Source organism: Idiotropiscis lumnitzeri, chromosome 3 (genome assembly GCF_059441095.1).
Source record: "Idiotropiscis lumnitzeri isolate Australia: NSW breed Sydney's pygmy pipehorse chromosome 3, RoL_Ilum_1.0, whole genome shotgun sequence".
Classification (NCBI taxonomy): Eukaryota; Metazoa; Chordata; class Actinopteri; order Syngnathiformes; family Syngnathidae; genus Idiotropiscis; species Idiotropiscis lumnitzeri.
This window is the reverse complement of record NC_142393.1, coordinates 25,365,522-25,383,769: the sequence shown is the minus strand read 5'-3', so window position 1 is coordinate 25,383,769 and position 18,248 is coordinate 25,365,522. Positions and strand designations below refer to the sequence as shown.

The window sequence follows — 18,248 nt, the reverse complement described above, 5'->3', positions numbered from 1 at the left end:
TGAGTTATGATGTGGTTTGCCTTTCATTGATTTAATATTCATGCCGGGGAAGTACCGTGACTCAAACACAATCTTAGCATCCGTCAAGTGTGTGAATATATTTAGTTGATGATGGGATTCCCTGTAGTAAGGGTATGTATGAAAGCACACAGCGCCCTCTGTTGATTCTAAACAACATCTTGTCAGTGTAGGAGGAAAGCTCAGTCTAGGTGTTGCAGGGATTTACAATTGACGTCCATCCCTTTTCATGCAATGTATCATGACTACATTTAACTTTAAACTAGTCCGTAGAGAGAGAGAGAGAGAGAGGGAGAGAGAGAGAGAGAGAGAGAGAGAGTAGTTTTGGTTATGTCGGTCAGCACATAGAGGCTGTTCCTCTCGAACATTTTTAAAATCGAGTATTTCTGAATGAATCGCATAAGCAGATGAACATGCATTTTGTACTGACGGACTGCCTGCCACTGCAAATGCCAAACGACCAACATTTTCTTTGCAATAACATAAATCTACGTGCCCCCTAGTTTAAACACGACCGAAAAAGAGCGCAGGACAACATGGCTGCACCCAAAGACAAATGGAGTAATCTGTCTAATTCCTATTCCATGAACGCAATTATTCGGAATACCTTGTTATTTCAAAGAGGTTTTTGCCTCGAGTTCCCTTTTAATACACTCTAATAGTATTTAAGTATGTCATTACCGCATTAGAGTAAAGTATATTATAGTGTTATTTTTCTGATAAAAAAAAGAACATGGTTTTGCATTATGACACAGCAGGTGCGATGCTCACACAATTCCACTAGATGGCGGAGGTTCACCTGTTTCCGAATGGTCGGAATTTGAAAGGAGCACGTGCCCTGCTGATTTCTTCTGGAAAAAAAAATACAATTCAGAGAATTGTGTATTTTTGCTAATTTTTTATTATTATTATTATGATTTTATTATGATTAGTAGTAGTAGTAGTAGTATTTATTTTTCTTTTTAACATTTGCTTTAAGCTATCCTTAAAGCCTCGGACCAATAAAACACCGTGTCACCATATCAAAACATCTAGGGAGTTCATATGAATGCTCACCCCCCAAAAAAAACAATAAAACAAAATGGAAAAAAAAACATACCATGTTAACATGTCGGGCTGGTAGTGTCAATATATCTGGTGCTCCAGCAGAGGTCCTGTGAGGCCGTGAGGATCGGAGGAGCAGTGTGCAGGCCAGTGTGGTAATGTGTGTGTGGGGGGGGGGGGGTTGTTAAGTGAAGGCCCCCCCCACCTCCCCTCGCGCTTCTACCGCGGACCGCCTGCCTCAGTCTCTCTCCATCACTGTGAGTGGACTGGTCGCTTTCCCGCTGCTGCCTCTGTGCACTCCTCTTCACTCTCAGCCTTGCAGCTTCGCGGTCGTGGACTCTCATGTGGATACAAAGCCCGTGGAACTCCGATCAATGGCGATTCTTTAACTGGAGCCTTCGACCGATTGCATCCAAACAGGTACAACGAAGACAACTCGTTTTGTGTGCCTTGTTGTCCAACTTGACACTGTGAGATGCATTTCACGAGGCGATTGGGGATTTACAACTGGAGTATTTCAATATGCGTGGGCGCATTATTGTGCGTGCTTGCGAAATTAATGAAGCCGTGAAGTGTCAGAGCACACATGCACCGCGCGCGACAGTCTTCCAGTGAGTGAGTGAGTGAGCGAGTGAGCGAGTGAGTGAGTGAGGCCGGAACACAATCGGTGTGTTGTGCGAGGACAATTTGACGATAATGGAAGCGGGGCGAGCCGGTTCCGAACATAAAGGTCTTTCTGCTCAAGTCCACTCGTGTGGGCGCCCGCCCGCCTGGTGCTGAGGCAGCGACTTGTGTGACAGCACCATTATTCACCACGTTGCCCAATTGCATTAGTGCTGCATCTGGATGCGAAAGCTGCCTTCATAAGAAGAAAAGACACCCAAGCAAAGCAAAGCAAAAGTCACTTTCACAGGCAGTCTTGTGTTTGTAGTTTTTAGTGGGACTACACGCTATCATACAAAGTGCTTGTGAATATATTTGCTTTGTTTCCATTGGTTGACGTTGTGCGGACATTGTTCAGTGAAAAATATCTGATCATTTAAAGTCAGACTTTCGTGGTGATGTTTGGATTGTTTAGAAGAGGGGTGTCAAACTCATTCTAGTTCTCCAGCCTCATTGTTCTAGTTAATAAACGACTATTTCAAATATTTCCTAATTGTTTGGGTGCTAATAAATACATCCAGAAAATATTTTAATGTATTGATTATCTTGTTGCAAATGATGGAAATCACTTGAGCAGCTTGACTTGCAGATCAAAGTGGATCTACTGTTATAAAAAAAAAAGATAGAGAAATACTTTTAAATTGACATATAATTGCCTTATTTATATGGAAATGATGACAACCTCAAGTGACTCATCATCGTGCCATACAAACTAAAGTGGGAACGATTCCGAAATAGCCTGCTGTTGTACCCCATGACTTGTAAATGCGTACATAAAAATGCAAACCATTTGTTTTAGTGCATGAGAAAACAAAATGGTTCCACCCGAACAACCTCTTTTGAGCTGAAGCAGTGTACTGACACTTTGCAATATTCAGACTCCTCATATATTTCGACAGAAGGTATTCATTTGCACAAAACTGCATTCTTCACAGTACAATTGTGGCACGTCATTTTGTCTGAAGTAGGCTACTTTCTTGTGAAACTTGGCATCTTTTAGCCTTCACAAGTACATCAATATCACACATGAATTCCCAAAGTGGACCAGTTTCACAAAGTCATTGAAATTTTTGTCAGTGCGCGCTGTAGTCGACGAAAGTAGCAAAAATAGTTGAAAAACAGTAGTTAATGTCTTCTTTATCTCCACGGGCCGGATCGGACCCCCTAATGGGACAGTCCCAGCCAGCAGGCTGCACGTTTCACAACCCTGGTTTAGAGTATAATAAAGTGTCCAGTGAGAATATATTCTTAAATAAATTCAATGCTGGTTAGGATTATTGTTGGATAATCCTGTGTACGCTCTTAATTTGAAGTTGGCCTTCGTAGCGCATTGGCAGCGTGTAACTGTAATTCATAGCATGAACAAAAGTTTTGCTGGATGGCTTGACTTTGAGTTTGGCGGCTGGCCTGAAAGCAGTTCATGTTACCATCATAAACTGTTGCCGTGGCGGCACAGTGACCCATTGGTAAGCACATTCACCTGCCCGTTCTTAGGTCTTGGGTTCAAATCTGGTCTCCGGCCTTCCCGTGTGGCGTTTGCATGTTCTCCCCGTGCCTGCGTAGCTTTTCCCTGGGGACCATCTCGCATTTGCAAAACATTCATGTTATTTTAAGTGAAGAGTCTAAATAGCCCAAAGCTGTAAATGGTTGTCTATTTGTGCCCTGCAGCGCACCGCTACCTGCCAGGAGGATAAATGTTACGGAGAACTCATGCCTGGATGGATACTATTGGCATCGACACAATACTATCTCCAAATCATGTCTAAAAAAAAAAAACAAAAAACAAAAAACAAAAAGCACAAATTGATTTCAATTGTATTGTTTATAACTCAACTGCCTGATGCAGTTGCAGATCCTACTGATAATTTTTTTTACAGAGCAGGATTTCTCAATGTGTCGTTTTAGCAGGAAAAAGTGCTTCGGTAATGGTTACGCAATATCGCTTAACATGGTGGAATTATCCAAAGACTATTGCCACATACAACGTATTTTTGCAAACCAAATTTTGATTGCGAGTTCTGCCCAATGACAATTGTAGCATGTGTGGACAGAAATTCCTCTCAACTAATCACAGATCTAGCGTCAGCTGTGTTGGATTGCTGATTGATAGTGGGAGTGGCGAGATAAAATGGCGCTCTTGAAACACAATCAAAAACAGTGCCATTCGTAACAACAGTTCGTGTTGACACGGAAGTTCTAGCTCAGCAAATAATTCATCATCATCATCAGAATCGTTGGCGTGTGCATACATTTGGTCTGTATTGTGTATGTGTGTTCTTAGTTCCTGTGTTGTACTTTTTGAAGCGTTTAAAATGTTATTTCTCAATCAGTTTGTGATATACGTACAATTCAACCTGTAAATATAGGCAGTTATAATTACTTAGGGGAGGGTCAATTATTTACGGAAATTTGTGGGAAGCCTCCGTCCTTGCAAGACTAGCGTGGCCATGTCAGAAAAAAAAAAATTGCGATTTTCACTCGCTAATATTTGACATTGCATACGATTATGATTCTCTGTGGGTTTTTTTTTTGATTAAGTACAGCACTGGTCTTAGAGTCTGTAAAATAGAATCAATAAACAGCTGGGAGTGGACCTTTTGATTGATGCAGAGAATCATGGTCCTCACAGCCTGGAGATGCTTCATGAATCTTGCAAATACCCCGACAGCCTGCAGCAAGTGCACTCAAACAAAAGTGGAAAGAAGTAGGACACAACTGAAGAATTGTGCATCACTTAGGGTGGGACTCTCAGCATTTCCTGGCCCAAATATGTTGGTAAAAATGTTTTTCTTTAAGACCTTGACATCCATCTTTATTCATCTTTACATTTTCCCATCCACACATGGATGTCCACATAATAAAAAAAAAAAAACTATAACGCACAGGGTTTAATTTTACATACGTATGTATGTCTGAGAAAATAAAAAAGGCTGTTGGCAGATGTTGCACACACATCATTAGGATGCACTCCAGGGCTACAAAGACAGACCCTCGTGCAATGCCCACTCTCCAAATGCAATTCCGTAATGCACTCTGAGCGAAGGAGATCTAATAAGAAGTGGAAGAGCATCTTCAATAATGAAACCACACCTGCATCTGTGCTGCAGAGCAAGGGAAGGGACTGAGAGGCTTCATAAATAACACAAGCCAGACCTGTCACGTGACGCTCCAGAGTCTGGAAGCTGCCAATAATGCCGCGCATCTTCCGAAAAGAATCATTCCCAACATGGTTGCCGTGAGAGATCATCAGGAGTGCTGCGGGAAAGGATTCCATTTCTTGTTTTGTCTGAAAATTATTATTTGTTCATTGCAAATACAACGGCGCCTTGAGATACGAGTGACTCCACATACAAGTTTTTCAAGATATGAGCAATCGTTTGACGATTTTATTTTTCTTCGCAATCCCAGTTTAGTTGCGGTTTTGTTTAGTTTTTGGTGAAACTATGAAATAAACCATACACATCTATGATACACACACATCCATCCATTATCTGTTCTGCTTTTCCTCACGAGGGTCGCAGCGACGACGAACAAGCATCCGCGCTCACACTCATACTGTTCCTAGGGACAATTTAGAGTGTTCAATCACCCTACCATGCATGTTTTTGAAATGTGGGAGGAACCTGGAGTACCTGGAGAAAACCCACACAGGCACGGGGAAAACATGCAAACTCCATACAGGAAGCACTCTCTCTCTCTCTCTCGCACTCTCTCTCTCTCTCTAAATGTCTATAAATGTGATCTGTCGACTGCATCTTCTTCTGCTTAGTTATTTGGCGGATTACAGCTCTTTGTTGCAGGCTATTGTACAGAAAGTGCCAAGCCTTTCCATATATAGTCCATGTAGTCCGCTCAACCCAACACACGAGACAGGCGGGACATGTTTCCGTCAGCTGTCAGGAAAAGGAACCATTTGCTAGTGAATTGAGACATTATTTCAGTATTAATCATCGTGCAATTATTTGATCTCATGCTGTGGCATTTCTAATGTGGAAAAGGCACCTCCGTTCAATAAAGGTTTGGAAACACACTAAAACAGGATGGCAGGATGATAGTTTCAAACAGGCACCCTGCTGGGATATATTTTCTGTGCCATTTTTTTTTTTTTATGGTACAGCGTTATATCCTCTATTAACAATTTCTACAGGGAGAAAAATCACGCCCTTTGATGAGGAGCCTATAGGCGAAGTGTTATTTAGTCCTTTGACAACGCAGGGGAGCAAAACTGTTTAGACTGTAGCTTCAGTCATTAATTGCTAAATTGCTTGACGCAATACATAAATACAAGCGACATGGCCCTAAACACCACCAGAATTGATTTCAATTGAAACAAACAAGATGTGTTTTAAATTCAGGCTTTCAGCTTTCATTTGAGGGTATTTACATCCAAATCAGGTGAGCAGTGCTGGAATTACATCGGGTTGGATATGTGCCTCCCACTTTTGAAAAAACTAATGTGAAAATTGGCTGCTGATCTGTTCCATGGCATGGTGGGCATGTACTTTGACTGCTAATGGAAGCGGCTTCCCCTATTTTCATTGATTATGTGAATGCTGACATAAGCAGCAGGATGAATTCTGAAGTCTTTAGTGCAATCTTATTGTAATTCTTTTTATATTTTTAGGATAGATTATTCCATCAGTTACGTGGATAAAATTTTATTGTTTATTATGAAACCACTTTCACCCCAAATTAAAGTTTATTAACCAACTATTGTTATTTTGGTAAATTTTAGTGGTTAAAAAGGGAACGACAACAACAACGAAACAACAATGAAGTAATATCACATGACGTACTCACCAACTTTTTTTTAAACTGATTTATGTTCTGTTTTAGTCATAGCTTTCCAAATATAAGCAGATGTTTGCAAAAGATTGTCTGTTTTAATGAAGCAGGAAAGCCATCAGAAAATAATTACTGCTGAGAGACCGAAATTACAGAAAATGGACAATTACAAGTAAAACAATACCGCAAAAGGATTACTTGGTTATCAAAATAGTTGAAGGTTTTCATTTAATTTTGACACCTCTATTTGCAACCAAGCATTAAAAAGTTTGACTTGTGATTGTCCATTCGTCCCATCCCTTTTGATTGCTTAAAAAGTGTGAGGCACATATACAAACTGTTGCTTTCCCTACATTGCTCAGTTCACTTGATTTGGATGGAAATCTCCTCAAAGTAGTGCGACTACACTTCAAGTACATCTTTTTTTCAGTTCAAATTCTTTGTGGTGGCAATAATTGTGTCCATGTCCTCAGATTTATGGAGCTGACTGAATACGCTGAGCACCTTGAGTTTGTCTGTATGAAGTGTCATTGAGAGGTTTTAATAAAGATCTTTGGAGCTTTGTTACCATACAAATTAATTTCCTCTCCTATCTGAGATTAATCTCATGTAGCAATTAACCTGCCTTGGAGCTATTAACCTGTGCGTGTTGCTATCTAATAACGTCTGACTCTCGGGCCTTCGGTCCTCATCCTCTTCTGGTTGGTGGATTGAAACTGATCTTTGCGCTGCGCTGCTTATCTCTGCGTTCCAGCATGAAATGGGCTCTGTCGTACAAGAAGGGCGTCCATGGAATTCAGTCACATGAACGCTGCTTTGTCATCTGGCGAACACTGCAGATCATTTTGTGATGGTGCTAGTTGTTGAGCAATGAAGAGACTCTTTATTTGAACGGCATCGTGACCCCTCGTTGCAGTTCTTAAGCCTGACCCAGTGGTTGACAGAGCTGCGGGCCAGCCTCGCTTTGAAAAGATGATGCTGTTTTAAAAGTTGCTGTTTTGACCTGGCGACCCACATGACACTCCATGTCTCCATATTTGTTTTTTTTTTTGCCTCACGAGATTCGGGATTTGGTTTCCTCCCTTCAAGGAGCTGCTTTTATGGGGTCCGTACTGTTAAAATAATGTCACAAGACTACCTTCATGACAGTATTCCCATTTTGTGTGCATTACACAGCCTTCTTTCAAGCGCCCATCTGCATCAGTAGGTCTTTGTCTCAGGGACGAATGACGAGAGAAGCTTTTTATCTCCCCCTTCAGCTGCTGAGTGCCTGAAATGTTTAGCGGGGACCGCACTATTTTTGGGTTTGTGCTCCGTTTGTTTTGGAGCTTATGTAATACCAAAGTGAACTGGACTGCTGAAGTCCAGATGATACGCCGACAACCTGTGATGCTGTAAACATGATAATTATGCGCCTGTGTAGAAGGAGTGTCTTCACCTGTGATTTATGGTGCAGGCAGAGCAAAGGCTTCCAGCACCGTTTGAGCGTCGATTCATTTAATTGCCATTTTTATACAGTGCTGTAGGAAGAAGAAGCAATCTCTTGAGTTACCTCTTTCGGTGACATATTGATCCGCTCCTCGCCCCCTACTCCCAACCGTCCCGTTTGTCCGTCTATCGTTCTCAATTTGCTTCCATTCTCCCTGCGCGACCTCCTCCCATCTCCTCTCTCCTCCTGTGCCCTGCGAGGTGTCAGATTCTCTGACTCATGTTCTGCTGTGGAGGATGGGAGGAAAGCAGTGATGAAAGCAAGCTGTAGCGAGGAAAGTCATTTTGCAGATACAGTGTGACCTTCATCCTATGAAAGCCACGGGATAAAAGCGCAAGTTAATATCCTGACAAAGTGTGTTCTCCACCGTGCCAACAACCATTCAGGAGGCTATAAAGTCCTATTAGAAGCCTTCAAATAAGAAGAAGCACGCAATCACAAGTCAAGGAAAAGCTAAATGACCAGAAGATTCAAAATCTGAATGAAGAGTGATGAAGACCGCAGCAAAAAAAAAAAGGGATTTCCGTCCAAAACCAGATGTCCGTACTTTTACGACAACTACAAGAAACTCATTTTGCGAATAAAATTGCTCCTACGATTATGATACATGACATGTTGACTCGTGCCTTATGGAGAAGCATGAGCCAGAGTGAGCAAGGCTCAACCACACTGACTGTGGCTCTGGAAGTGCTCAGCAGATAACGACTGGTATCGCAGAATAACCCAAAAGACCCAGTACACACATAAGAATTCTTTGAATCGGAAAACATTTTTGTGGCAGACCCCAAACATGAATATTTGAATCGTTTTGGTCATATTGTTTAGTGTGCGGTGTGCTCCGATTACCCCAACACAGAGTACCACACATATTAAGATTCTGCCTAAACCATTAATCTTTAAACAAAATCCTCCATGCTAGAAATCTTGAGTGATCACACATGATTTCTCAAAAACAAAGTACAGAAACGTCTGGATATGCGGATATGTTACCTGTGCGTTTCTGAAGAGAACCATAAAAATACAAAAAGTCGCCATTCAAAACTACATTGGGTAGGAGAGAGGATATATTTAGTTTTATTTACCGTTGCTTTGTTGTTCATCAGTCAGGGCGTTTCTTAGATTGGCTACAAGTTCACGTCATGGGACACAGACTCAATTAAATCACAAGTAGTCTGTTTTCCCCACAACGTGAAGATTTTTGGTTGTAAATATTGAACACTTATTGCGATAAATTCAATCTTAAAACACCTCTGACAGAAGGATAACCTAATAGGACAATCTTACAAGACATAAGATACGGTATTCATTTATTTGACGTCCCTGGTCTGTAAAAGGCCAAAACGGGACAAACAGACCCCGACTGTCTTTATGAGTGTACCGCGCCTAAGTCTCAGACCACACCACGGACAATGCATCTGGAAGCACTCAGGAGATAACAAATGACATCCCAGAATAACCCATAAGGTTCCTTATCTGCATGTTTGTGTCATTTAACCAGGACAGACGAAGGAAGAAACGGATTTAACTAATGGGAAGACAGTTGAAAGTCACTGCGTGAACTCTTGATGATTGGGGTCTTTACACAGAGTGGCCACTCAAGGATATTCATACCATCAAAATATTGCTGCAGTCTGACAGAAGCAGAACCCGATGGCTCAGGATTGACTGCCGTTTAGTGTGTCCATTATCGTGCTGTTCATTAGCCATATTGAATCCACTCCTTCCTAAGTATGCAGATTGAGCCCAAGCAGAGGTCGGGCTCTGCGTCATAGACAGCCTGACGTGACTATGAGGTGTAATGACAGGAAGGAAGTATTGATCCGCCCAACGCGCAGATAAGGCAGTCTTTGCAAATGCAGTCATTTGGAGAATCTGTAGCTTCTGGGCTGTCAACACGCTGCTAAAAAAAGGAACGACAGTTGCAACAACGGTGAGAAATCTTTTCTTGTCTAGATAAGAGAGTTGAGGGCATGAGGTAGAAATTGAGGAGCCTTATCTAACTTGACAGTGCTCTATATTTATAAGCTCCAGCACAGTTTTACTATAGGGGATGTGTTCAAGTGTCTATTTAGCATAAATTCACACATCTGAAATAATATTGTGACTTGAAAAGAATGGTACGAGAACCACTAGGGTTGCTGAAGCCCTCTAGTGGTACATGAAAGAATTACTGAATTAAATGTTCAAACTGTGCAAATTGTTGCAGTGTCTTTAACCCTCTTTAAATACTGTATTTTCCATTTTTTTTAAATATAGTTCACTTGTCTGTGTTTTGTACCTGAACAAGTTCAATGAATTTAAGTTCATGAACTTGTTCATATTTCGCGCGAACAAGAACTGAACGTAGTGTATTTTTGCTTCGGTGACATTTCTGTAAACAACGATGAACAGCAGTTCATTTTTGTTCAAGTGTGCCAGGTTGTCTCTTGTTAGCCTACAAGGTGAAACCCTGCCAAGGTACACTGTTAAGTGTGCTTTAATTAGGCGGAAAAGTACGTTATTTGGCAACCCTGGACACCAATACGCATACGCCATGAAATTAAAATGCATGCTTGGAGGGGAAAAAAAGAAAACCAAAAAAGCGTGATGACGCATTTAGCTGAAACCTAATGCAGCTCTATAAGCAGTTCCAATTCCTGTCTTGGCAAATGATAAAACACCCTCCAATAATAATGTTCAAGAATGTTATGAGAAGGTCAGTGAGGATTTAGTAGGAAAAAATATCTGACATTTTTGTGTAAACTTAGCCCGCCCAGTCTCAAAAAGCAAATATGAACTTAAATTTCAGCAACAGAGTACCTGGCATGCTACATTAGTTAGTTTTTCTCAGTTGATTGTTTGGTTACATTTCTCACATCTGGAATGAAACAGCACATACATTATCAAAACAGTTGGTACAAATAGCGAAACACCATAGTTCCCCTGTAAAAGCCATTTTCTTTCTCAAATTGCTTAGTACATCTCTCAAAAATAAAACTCTGTATCATTGAACATGTCACAAGTCTTAATCTCATTGAGTAAAGATAAGACAAGTCAAATTGCTTGCGTCATGTTTTTCATATCAGAGTGTACGATGTAAATTGCCTCTTTACTTTTGATGACAATTATTCTAAATTGAAAGTTACTCATTCGTATATGGGCAAGATTGATTGCAAGAGTCTAGAAAAGGTTCACATTTCACTTTTACTGTTTGCAGTAATTTGTTGACAAACCGTCTCACTGTGATACAAAAAAAAAAGAAAGGCCGCCCGGTACAGACAAAATAATAATAATAACATAGTGGACATCAACAATGAAACAAAAAACGCCAGCTTAGTCCAGCATGGATTTGTCGTGTTTTTGGGCTGGTTCAGCTTCTAGCAAGGTGGCAAGGCTTTCCAAGACTTTCCTGGCACGTCCCAGCAACATGGCTCAGTTCATAGAACGGGTTGCACGGTGACCAAAGGTTGGGCAGTTATAGCTTATGAACCAATTTTTGAAATTGTGAGCTGAACTTTGAACTACTTTGCATAGAATATAAACTTTGCCAACGCTTTTGTACATTTGTATGTACTATAATCTTTCAGAAGTGTTTGTTTCCTACCATTTATATAGGTATAATTTTTATTCAACTTTCATGTGTAATATATATTTGAATTGAATCATTACAGATTTTTATTTCCTTTGAGCAGTTTTAACGTAACTGTGCAGAATGTTACAGTGGCTTACTATATAATATTGAATATACACTTTGAATAAAACCGCTGCCCTTTTTTTTTTTTTTTTTTGATGAACGCTTGGGTCTACCTATTACGCTACATTATTTTAATATTGATCGTTATGGTGGTAATTGTAAACCTAAATATGTGATGAGGTCGCATTTTTAGAGAATCTGTAATGGTACACTCGCCTTCCCTGTATGGCGGCAGCGTGGGGTCGGTTCCCGCTCAATGACAGTGTAGGTGTTTGCCCTGAGACCGGCTGGCGACGAGTTGATGTTGAAGCTCGCCTTTTACCCCAAGTCAGCTACGATAGGCTTCAGTAATCCCCCGTGACCTTGCACAGGATAAGCAGTGTTGAAGATGACATGACCATGTCACATACGTTATTAGCATTTCTATTATCTTAAAATGAGATAAAAAAAAAATCTGCACAATTGCCATGACAACCCCAGAAAACCAACCGGCACTGACCTTTAATGTTAGACACATCTCTTGTTGAGATCAGCATTATTACCATCACTTGCAGAATATTTCTGTAGGATACTATAACAATATTCTTTTTAATGGAATTTCAGTCTAACCATTTTGGTTGACGAGTTAGAAATAACACCTTCCATCAAATCATTCCATTGTCTTGTATGTCACTATGAGAGCCCATGTTTGCTGTTCAGACTTGTCTGCCGCAGAGGTCGCAAAATTACTTGTATTTAAGTAGAAATACAGATACTTGTGAAAAAAAAAGAACAAAGTAGAAGTACTGATTCAACAACACATGCACGGAAGTAAAAGTCCCATTTTGTAGTCCACCAGTTAGTCCTTCCCTTTCAGATGTTTCAGAGAATTTGGACTGACTCTTTTCCCACTCAAAGAACATTGCAATTTGTCCCCATATAAGCACCGATCCTGCCATAGGACTTTCTTGGACTTTCTTTCTTCACCGCAAAAAGAAAAAAACAAAACCTGACCAAACCAGAAAACATGAGGCCATGTTGATGTCATTTTCATAAAATGGCAGTGCCCTGAAACTGAAGAAAACAGACGCTTAATTCTTTTTCCATGAACGCAATATTGATCCGAATACAGACGAGTGGGGGCTTAAAGAACAAATTATTGCAAAGAAGGTTTTTGCGTTAAATTACCCTTTATGTACAGAAACAAAATCTATTCAATTCAAAATCGTTTTATTTTGTTCATTAAGTTCAGTTACTCTTAATGAGTTTTGTTTGTTTTTAATGGCTTACATGTTTTTTCCAAATGCTTCGTTTTATTATTGGAGTATTATTTTAGGTGTTTTCGGAATATATGTGGTAGGTATTTGTCGAGTGCAAGATAAAAAGGTGTCGTCGTATAATGACGTAAAGTAACCCACTATTCTCAACCGACTCACCTCCCTTCATTTTTCTCGACACACAGAATAAATTTAAAATGAAACGCAAAAGCAAATTGACAAAGATAAAAATGAGGGACTTTTTTGCAATAATTATAGTTACAGTTAGTTTTATGAACATAACATGTAGTTTCAGTGAGTGAGATATTTTTTATAATCACTCATATTTTAATTTGATTGCAGTAACAATGATGTCGATTCCATTTTAATTTTCGTGTTAGTTTCAGGTTACTAATAATAATTGCTAGAGCACAAACTTGGCCTTTTCAAGGTAATGGTTATTATAAACCAAAGAACCTCATTTAGTTGAATTATATCAAATCTGCGACAAAATTTTGCTGCAGGTAATCTTACACAGAGAGTCTTTCAAAGAGCATCAAGCACAGGGAACAGCAAGCAGTCACATGGTCTCCGGAGGGCCTTGTGGCTGACAAGCGGTTCGCTTTTGACATGGTTATGCTTCAACTCTAAATGAAGCCAAGGTCTGATCATGAGGACGGGCCCCTGCACGCCAAGGACTGACCCCTCCCATTACATGTGACACAGCCTAGACAGACGCTCGGAGAGATGAAGCACGGCTCTTTCATTTCAAGCGTCTCCCATTTCACAGCTCCAGTCTTCGCCTCCCGGCTCGTTGGAGAGATTATAGAACTTTTCGCTTTCCAAAGCTCCATTTTAAATCTTGGGAGATTTGATGGAAATGGTTATATATGTGTGGATATGTATATGTATTTTTCATATATGTACAAATTTTGCCCATTTAGAGTATGGCTATAAAAAAAGATCTACAATGAAGCATGCTGTTGGCAACATCATGCTTTGAGGCGATTTTTCTTCAGGTGGAACTAGGGTCGTAAGCAATATGGAGGAAATTATGAGCAGTTCCAAGCCGCAGTTAGTGTTAGCAGAAAACCTCCAGGCTTCTAATAGAAAGAAAAATAAGTGCAGCAAAGCTTAACACCTGAACTTTATTTGAGGACGAAGGGAACTTTAAATTGTTGCAGGTGTGTGCTGACTCCCAGGAGTTTAATGTGTTTGAATTGAATCGGTTAATTTTGAACAAAGCCACGTCCCCAGTAATACGAGGGTTTATATTTCCTCCTGACAAAAAAAAAAAATGATCGAGTTGTACTGGTAGTAGGTCACATTCATTTCCACTTTGGAAATGAATTAACTTGAACTATTTTTTTTTTTATTACAAAAACCTAGCATTCAATTACGGGTGCGTAGCGTTTTGCTATCCTCTGTACGTATTTTGGATGACACTTCTTGATGGATATCCAAACTTAGTTGGTGAAACAGTAGCATATAAATAAGTTTTAACTTCTTCCATTGCATTTCAGACCCACAGTACATTGTGATTCAGGGATTTTCATACGATCGATTTTTCATTCCTTTGTTGTTTTGTATTGCACGTTTGAAATAAAGTTCAGTCAATCAAAATCTAAATATAGTAATAGTTCATCTGTATGTATTTTAAATTTCAATGAAACATGTTCTACAGGCTCTTTGACTCCGGGCAGGTATAAAATAAGAATTTTGAGATGTGCCTAAAAAATGCCCATCTCATATTACAACCTTCCGGATGAATCCTGGCTCGCCTAGTAGCAGCCAGCTGATTCAAGTTTATCCAAACATACGGCTTGCAATGTTTATCAAAAGGAAATCTTGCGCGTTTAATCATGTAACGCCTGTATGAAGTCGGACCTGTCAGCATTTCAGATAAGTCCGCCGTTAGCTGTTCCTGTAAGCTCCTCGGCACATTCTCCAAGGTATAGGCACAATTCGCAAATGTCAGTCAAGTTTGTTTACGTGTGTATCTTTGTGTGTCAGCTGTGTGCGTGCGCGTTTGCACCCGGAGGATCTCATTTAAATTTGAGCAAGACAACAGCGACTAACTGTCCGCCAGTGAAGACGAGCACAAAGTACCGTACTAATGGAATTCTCATTTTCTTTCCCCTTTTGTGGGAAGATGCTCTCATTGTGTCATTGCACATACGCAAACGTAGTTTTAGGCTGCAACAACAGAAATGTTCTCGCTAAAACTTTGTCAGGACAATCAGCAAAACTTCAGCATGATTCTGAAGTTTGTGGTTCAGGTCTGCAGAAAATTTCTTCATGCTCAAATACATCCAAAAACTGCATTTGAGCAACCTTTCTCCAAGTGGCCCTATTCAGATTATTTCTCTCCCAAGTTTGTATTAACCTCAAAGCCGTGTAAGCAAACAAAATTGTCAAAAAAATCCAAGCTCATACCTTCAGAATCAAGATTTAATAATATGTCAATCAAAATCATTGATTGACATGTGCCAATCATTAACACCCACTAACACATGCTTCTCCCCACTAAATTTAACCCATAACGTATGCTCGGAAAAGTATAAATGTTGACATTTGTGTACTCGCCTAAACCAAGTACCGATACCTGATTCGTGAAGCTAGTGGCCTCAAACAAAGTTTTGCATGATTTTTTTATGTTGCAAGTACAACATGACAACACTAACAAAATATATCCCATATTTCTATAGAGAATAAACCAAGGAAAATTATGGATCTATATTTAAATTGTGATCGTATACAGTGGCGGGGTGGCCATCTGGAATTTCTGGAAAATTGAATTTTCACTAATGGCCGGTGTATTTCTGGGCTGGTCCTGACCACCAGGTTTGCCCCCCCCCCCCTCCCTCCCCACATCCCTGCCAACCAATTCGTTTCAGCGCCAACTGTGTTTGGGCGCCTGACCGCCCATCAACAACAACAACTTTTCAGTGCATAACAGCCGCACTCGTGTCACCCACCGCCTCACCTGGCCCGACGATAAATTTTCTCCGCATGATGGGCCCACGTCAAAAGCCAACCACACAAACGAGCGAGAGCAGAGAGGGCAAATTGTCTGAGGTCGCGTGTCCTATTTCTGCATAAATGTTTGCGTAATTCACATGTGCTAAGTTGGACCACCGGAGGTTTTGGCTCACCAGTGGGCTAATCAAAGCATAATATGAGGAAGCTACAGCATAAAAAAATCTATGAAAAAAAAAATGCAATCCAAATACAACTAGTGCTATCTATTTTCTATCTATTTTACATGACAATGCATTAATTATTATTTACACTTTATTTTAACATAAGGGAATGTTTTTATCACAGCCCAAACAATTCATCGTTGTCTGATTTTAATCTGCTGATTTGTATAATAATAATATTTAGAGGTTTGCTAATTAAATGCCAACATATTTATTACTTTCTCGTGAAACAGAAAAGTTTGTTAAGCATGATGTTCTTGCACCATGTGTTTTTCTATTTGAAAACATTTATTTTTTGCAATGTTAAACACTAAAGGACAATGGATTGTAAAACTACAGAGCCACTAGAGTGAGATGGAAGAAAAAAAAACTATTCCCTCACGATCTATGTGCTTTTTGTGTAATATTTTATTTGGTATTTTATTTGGTGAGGGAAAGCATTTTTTTTTAATGATTTGATGATTTATATTTACTCCCATGTAAAAAAATATATATATATTATTTTACAGTCATTCTAAAGTTTTCTAAAAATCCTCCTCCATGACTCTATCCGTCTTTGATATATTGCCATTTTGTCAGAAGTAAATGCTGTTGGAAGCTACAGTCGCCAAACTGACCTGGAAGTACTTAAACAACAAAGTGTTCCCTCGCAATGATTTGTGTTACATCTCAATCATTGTGAGGGAAAACAAGGTTGTTTTTTGCCTCCATGTCACTTTTGGTGCTCTAGATAAAACAGTCCAATGTTCTGCCTGTAACTTTTATCTTTGTTGTTGTAAGCTTTAAAGTACCCAAAAAGAATACTTTTTATTCATAACATATTTTGTAAATTATTTGGATAATCGGTTATCTTAACCTTTTTTTCCATCGGATTTCGGAATTAACATTGGCCCAAAAAAAAATCCATATCAGTCGAGCCCTAGTTTCTCTACACATGATGCTTCCAAAAACTCCATGCTGCGGGGATTAGATTTCCAAATGTTTACGTTTAGACCACAAAAAAAGTGTTAAATCCTGTCAAAACTAACGACGGCTCCTTCGTGTCTTCATGACTGATCCTATAGACAAAATATTGCCGACCAGCACGACTCTATGTTGAATCAAAGGGTTTCCGCTTTTGTATTTCAACCAGCCGCTTCCTGTGTTCGTCGTCGCGTGTGAATTGTTGACTTCTTTCATCTCAACAGCTGAACGTGTGCACTTTATTTGTGTATGTGAGGGTTGTGGGTTTAGGATTTGTGCGGGCATGTGTGTGAATGGTCTTCCACCTCATGCCGTCGCCATCCCACGTGTACACACGTTGACACCCTCGCACGTAATGCTCTGTATGTGCCGACACCCTGGGGACACCCTGTCTGTTTACCAAGCAAACACTCTATATGGCCGATTTCCTTTATGTTCTATATGCAGAGGGGAACCCTGAGAGCATCTTTCACCATACGTGTCAGGAGTGTGCATTTGGTATAAGCCGGCCCACTCAGTCATCTCTTTGACGCCAGGGACATGATTGTCTCAGAACAGGTGTGGGCTGTGGAGTCCTCGAACAAACCAGTTGTACTTTGTAAAAGTTTCTTTTCATGTCAGCAGTTTCTCTGGTGTGGATGTTCCAGAAAGAAATGGAATGGGGAAAAATTGCAATCATTTCCTCTGGCTATAGAGATGTGTGCTCGAGTTGCTTTGAGCAGGAACAACTTTGATCTGGACAATTAATAATCCAGTTCCAAACTTTTATGAGGACGAATTCAGGAGTCTTTAGCGTTCTAACATTCATGCAACTACACTCAAAAGTCTCAAAATATGTTCAAGTATGTCCTGGGCGATATGGACAAAATGCTGCTTTTCTGTATCCATATTTGAGAGCCATGTCAATGTTCAAACTGTGCGTATTGTTAGAGCTGCTTAAAAAAAAAATATATATATACCCAAAGTCTTTTTAGGAGTTTTGGACACAATACAATACAATACATCTTTATTTTATATAGAGCATTTCAAAACAGCTGTAGCTGCAACAAAGCGCTTTCCATTTGGTGTAATATAAATGAGCGGGAAATTAGCACACAAAGTAAAAGACAAACAATAGATAGCAGAAGAACAGCAGAACAGCGACGGTCTGAGTCGAAGGTTAAAGAATAAAAATG

At 40.0% G+C, this 18,248-nt stretch overlaps 1 protein-coding gene across 2 annotated transcripts in view; it reads left to right on the top strand.

Moving 5' to 3' along the window:
• The first annotated feature begins 1,262 nt into the window (after window positions 1-1,262).
• The window catches only part of pcbp4 (poly(rC) binding protein 4), a 51,555-nt gene continuing 34,569 nt past the window's right edge, over window positions 1,263-18,248 (top strand). Inside the window, exon 1 of one of the 2 annotated variants that reach the window (XM_088292303.1) lies at window positions 1,263-1,482. The gene's annotated coding sequence lies outside the window, so the exon portion shown is untranslated. The remainder of the gene's footprint in view (window positions 1,483-18,248) is intronic. The other variant, XM_088292302.1, reaches the window with a different exon arrangement.